We start from the raw sequence: 6264 nt of genomic DNA on the forward strand, positions 1-6264 counted from the left end.
CCTACCTTCAAAGAAATGTTTATTGCTCGAGTTCACGACAGTAATCGGCTTAATGATAGTCAACGTTTGCATTACCTTAAAGGAGCTCTATCGGGTGCCCCAGCAAAGGATATCGAACATCTCAGCCCATTAGCGGAAAATTATGCAGATGCCTGGAAAATGCTCTGCGACTTATATGATAACAAGCGTATACTATTCTCGCATTTCATGGATGTTTTTGAATGGCAGCCTGATGTTCATCCTAATGATGCCGCATCTTTGAGACAATTCACACAAACTTGTCGTTCTTGTGTAAAGTCTATACAGAAACTCGGTGTTGACCTAGAATCACAAAATCAGGTTCTCGTGTACTACATGTTGAAGAAATTGCCTGCTTCATTTCATCAAGAGTGGGACCGAGCGATGAAGGGGCAAAGAACGATTCCTAATTTTGAAAGGTTGTGTTCAGTGCTAGATGAGCAATATCAAATGATGATAACATCCACAAGCATGAAAATACGTCCGTGCACTAATCAGTCTATAATTCCGGATTCGAAACGAAAAGGTAGCGTTTCAGTATACCCTGGTAAGAAGGATGTGAATTCATTGACAGTAACAAAAAAAAGCAATAACCTGTCCAGTATGCGTTAAAGGTGAGCACTCAGTGCGAGATTGTACAGTATTTCTTGCTATGACGGTTGATGAAAAAAGAACTGTAGCGCAAAGGTTTAAACTCTGTTTCAATTGTTTAGGATATTATCACATGTCGTCGAAATTTAGTAGTCGTCGAACTTGTTCAACGTGTGGAGGAAAGCATCACACATTAATTCACACCGAGCAAAAAGGGAGTCAGCTCCGGCTACAGCTATGCATTTATCTGTTTCAAATAAATTTTCTTTAGCAAGCCCTATTACTGCTTCTAATGCGGAAGAGGTAGATGGAAATCGCCTCAAGAGTTGCGAAGTTTTACTGCCAACTGCGGTTATCACGGTGGACGACGTGCAAGGACAATCGCTGAACTTTAGGGCATTTTTGGATCAAGGGTCGCAAGCCTCATTTATCACAGAACGCGCCGTTCAACAATTACGTTTACCTCGGCAGCGAGTTTGGGTTCACATACAGGGTCTAGCAGGTACCAAGGTGGCCGAGGGACGGTCATGTGTGGTTCTTGAAGTTGGCTCCCGCTTTGACGCGCGCACAAGATTTAATGTTATAGCCTATGTATTGTCAAAGGTAAGTCGGAACTTACCCGATAAAACGTTGCCAGTTACAAATTGGCCTCACTTAATGGATATCGAACTAGCGGATCCAGAGTACAACAAATCTCATCGAGTAGATATCTTATTGGGAAGCGACGTCTATGACGACAGCATATTGGGTGATTTGCGGCGAGCTTATGTAGGTGCGCCAACTGCACAGAAAACTATTTTTGGTTATATATTATCGGGAAAACTGTCTAAGGCGTCACCGAAAACGACTACTATTTCATCTTTACAAACACACATGACATCGATGAGTTGTTATCTAAATTTTGGGAACTGGAGGAAGTTGCGAGTGAGCAAACTTTATCGGAAAATGATCAATGGTGTGAGGAATTTTATCGCGACACACATAAGCGTTTAGAAAGTGGAAAATACCTTGTGCGCTTACCGTTGTTAACACATCTTGATCCGTCATGTGTCATCGGATCTTCGAAGAATATGGCGATGAAAAGGTTCTTAAATCTTGAACGTCGACTAAATCTGGACCTTCAACTAAAGCAAACTTATCGCGAAACAATTGAAGAATATCTTCGCCTAGGGCAAATGGAGCCAGTTACGGCAACGGATTCTCAGCATCAAGACGAAGCGGAGGGCAGCTTCAGGTTTTGGACTTGTTGTTATTTACTGCACCATCCGGTTGTTAAGAAAGAATCATCTACTACAAGGGTGCGAACCACTCAACATAATTACCATCAAACATAGGTAGTTTGACTTCAGGCAACGGCACTTCGTAACTGGGATTGGAAACCGCAACCGGCACATTAATATTTGACGAAAGAGTATTGCTTTCAGCAGCTACAGTTACTACGGGGTAGGCACTTTCAAACGCTGCTCGCACAGTGGACACTGCTTCTAAGTACTGTTCCTCAAACTGGTCGTTCAAATCGATATCGAGATATTTCTCCTTAATAACCTCGTTAGCATCCAAACGCATGATTTGGCGATGATTTTCTCGGAACTCCGCTCGGAGTGATGCCAACATTTCCAACCGTGTCTTAAAATATGCCTCGGTTCTTCGAGTAGTAGAGTCCTTTTTGTAGTTGCGAAGAGTTTTCTTAACCGTAGCCAGCAAGGAAGATTGTTCGTTAATGAATTCCATGGCGTGGCCGTAAAGTATTTTAAGCTTAACCTTCAAACACCCAATATCAAATGTACTCACCGCAATACAGCAAACTACTCTTGGACACAAGTTCTTCCACGGAATGAGGTTATGATAGTCAATGCTCACCACACTTGCTATGAGCCAAAGCACGTTTTGCTTCCAGTTACTGTAGCTAACCGTCCTGAAGTCCTCACAGGAGGCACCAAATGTTGTAATGAGTTCAATATAGTTAAAATGACTTTGCCTTTAATTCAATTTAAGGTTTACAAATTTTGCATGAAATAAACTATAATACATATTAAGCGGAGCTGGAGCGGTTTACCGAAGAAGGCGACATAATTACTCAACGCAGTTTTTACTTAATATGTATTATAGTTTATTTCATCCAAAATTTGTAAACCTTAAATTGAATTAAAGGCAAAGTCATTTTAACTAGCCTAGAGAAACTAACAGCGACTCTGACCCAGAAAAATTCTGGTCAAACCGCAAAAGACTTACACGGACCCACTCCCACTTCAATGCGTTTTATGAACACAGCTGACGGTCTTGTCTACTGCTCAGCAGACATTGCAAACCATTTGGGCCAATTCTAGTCAAATTATTCCAAAGATTCCAATTTTCACCACTTTTTCAATGAAGAAAAAAAAGCGCGTTTTAGTAGAACATATTCGCACATACCAACATCATTAAGTACAAAGAAAATTGAAACCCCCATTACCAACTTCGAATTCGACCTTACACTCACAAAAATTACAGGGAAACTCCTGGTAGAGACCACATCTCCCAGCCAATTATAAAAAGTCACAGAGGCCAAAAACCGAGTAGTAGATCTTTACAACAACATTCTTGTTCAAGGTCAGCTTCCACACGCGTGGAAAAGCGCAATTGTCCTCCCAATCCCCAAACCCAAGCAATGCGGCTCTAGTGTGTTAGGCTATAGACTCGTCTCCGTTCTCCCCTGTTTAAGCAAAACACTGGAAAAAATAATCGCCAAGCGCATTATGTGGTTTGCAGCTTCTAACGGTCTCATGTACCCACATCAGGTGGCATTTAAAGAAGGTCAAGGCACAACGGACGCATTACCATTTCNTAGAATGTTTCAAGAAAAAGAATGTCAATTTGAAAATGAAACATGAAACAGTGTTACCAGATTTTACATACAAGTATATCTCAAACTAAGTTTTAATAGCTAATAGTAGGGTGACTAACTTTTTTGCCGCCACAAGGTCAAGGCACAACGGACGCATTACCATTTTGAACATTTCGCGACGACAGCACTGGCGACAAAAAATCACGTATCTACACTAAGCCTTGATTTCGAAAAGGCGTACGACAGGATAGGCGCTCATGTGGTGCTGCAACAACTGACTAAATGACAAATTGGCCCTAAAATTTTCAACTTCGTGAAATCATTTTTATCCAACCGCACGTTTTCTGTTAGGTTAAATAACCAATTCTCAAACACCTACAAACTTTTTAACGGAATACCACAAGGTTCACCTTTGTCAGTGGTTCTATTCATCATTGCTTTTGATGAAGTTAACAACGTTCTTCAAAACTATAAGAGAATCTCTCATGTAATATACGCGGACAATGTCTTAGTTTTTACCAAATGTAAAGATTTAACGGTTGTTGTTGTGTGTCGTATTTGATAATAAACTTACATTTAAGCAGCATTGTATACATTTAGGAACCACGCTAGATACTAGGCTCAACATAATCAAATATTTTTCGTCAAAACACTGCCTGGTTCATCCTAACACGCTTATAAATGCAACGAAAGTCCTCATGCTGTCAAAAATGAACTATGGGCAGGCTCGGAGCAACCTGAGCCACATTCTACAGCCATATCATTCTGTGGCCAGAAGATGTATACGCGTTTTTCCNACGCTTATAAATGCAACGAAAGTCCTCATGCTGTCAAAAATGAACTATGGACAGGCTCGGAGCAACCTGAGCCACATTCTACAGCCATATCATTCTGTGGCGCGTTTTTGTAACATCTCCGGTGAAATGCACTATGACTGAAACAGGTCTTCCGTCATTGGAAGAGAGAACCCAATATAACACGCTTAAATTAATACCAAAACTCATGCAGTCCAATAACGTAATAACAACATATGATATGATGATAACATCGAACTGTCAATCAACCATAATAAGATGCATCAATTCAATCGCCGAATTAGGTATTGATTTCACGTTTTTCAAACCTAAAATCAACCGTCCTCCACCATGGTTAAATTTTCGAAGGCTTATGATACTTGACCTGACAGGCCTACGATAAAAACACCATGTCATCACCAGCATACAGACAAAGCTTCACCCAAATAGAAACGGATCTAAAACAGCAGGATTGGAACTTCTTATATACGGATGGGACAGAAATCACGGAGATCACTACTTTCGCTGCCATAGAAGCAAACGGTAATACCATCGCGGTGGGCAACCTACCTTTTTTCTGTTCAGTGTATACAGCGGAAGCTAATGCTATACTCTTAGCATCACAATTTGCTCTCAAACAAAAAATAAGCATGTCATCTGCTCTGATAGCCTTATCAACGATACAATCTATCACCAATTCGAACAACAACAACAACCTACTAATAACACTTATCCGCGACGCACTGTATCAAAGGCATAATCACATAAAAATTATGTGGGTTCCCAGCCACGTTGGCATATACGGCAACGAAGCCGCGGACGTTAGAGCACGGGAGGCAGCCAGTCAACCTCTCCACACGGGAAACTTGGTACCACAGAAAGATTTTCACAATTTTGCTAAACTAAACCTACCGAGGAGTGCAATGGGGTATAGTCATTGCGCTGGGTATGCAGTTACAGTTGCATGACTATACTCTATCCCGACTCTTGCGTCCTCGTTTGCACACTCTGAGCAACGTGAGCATCCCATGTGCGCGATGCGGTAACCAATCCGAGTGGAGCCTTGGGTCACGGCAGAAAGAGAGGGAGCTTCGGTGGGACCACTCTGACTTATTCGGTTTAAGGGCTCACTGAAGTCTGCAGCGTCTGTTCACCAGTAGGTGCGGCTGCAAGCGGGTGTCTGTTTGGAGCAAGCGGCTCGCTATATAAACGTGTATTTGGATGCGAAACCAACCCCGTCCCAGCAATGGGTTGTGCGCTGGGCTTGGGACCCGCCAAGTAAAAACCACTTCCAGTGAAGAAGCAAGGCAAAGCCTCGGCGGGAGTCTACATAACTTGAGACTGATTGCCTGTGAATGCCATTCAGGGCCTGTCGGTAGGTTGACGGGTCTAGAGGTTGTTTGATATACCTCTGGACTCCGTCTGTCAGTTCGTAAAGATGCCTCCTGACGTGCCGTGGGCAGGGCTCCTCCGCGAGCAGTTGTCCGCTGGGATGGCCACGTCTGTGGTTCACTCGATGTTTGGCTTTATCCACCGGAGGATGCAGAATGAACTGTCGGCTAAAATAGCTCGCGCATCTCTCCGGGTCCGACGAAGCGTGGTCACCAAAGTCTATCTCGACTCTATCGTCGCGCTTCGTCGGGTTGGACAACGACCTCACGGTTGACCAGAGCTTACTCACACCAGAGGCGAAGTTGCAGGTCTTCAGATGCTCTTCCCGTTTCTTCCGCTTATATAAGTTCACAAGTTGCCGAATCTCCGAATTGAGATCCCTAATACGGGGATTTCCGGGATCGGCCTGACGAAGGTTGTCGCGCTCATCAGCTAGAACAGCCGCTTCGGCAGGAAAATTCGGACGTGGGTCCTTAATACATCCTGCTGGGATGAAACGAGCTGCAGCAGCGGTGACAACCCTGCGGAACTTACGTTCACCTACACGAACTTCGGTTGGTATAGATAATGCAGAGAAGGCGCCCTCAGTAACATCTGTGAAGCCTTTCCAGTCAGCTTCGGAAAAGTTGACATAAGTCCGGTGAT

The 6264-nt window shown here is 43.2% G+C and overlaps 1 protein-coding gene across 2 annotated transcripts in view; it reads right to left on the reverse strand.

Annotated features, from left to right (window-relative positions):
• The window catches only part of Parp1 (Poly-(ADP-ribose) polymerase), a 140841-nt gene that overhangs the window by 133423 nt on the left and 1154 nt on the right, over positions 1-6264 (reverse strand). The window lies entirely within an intron of this gene.

The sequence above is a fragment of the Rhagoletis zephyria genome, unplaced genomic scaffold (assembly GCF_001687245.7).
Source record: "Rhagoletis zephyria isolate East Lansing unplaced genomic scaffold, Rhagoletis_zephyria_1.1 Rzeph_scaffold_00969, whole genome shotgun sequence".
NCBI lineage: Eukaryota > Metazoa > Arthropoda > Insecta > Diptera > Tephritidae > Rhagoletis > Rhagoletis zephyria.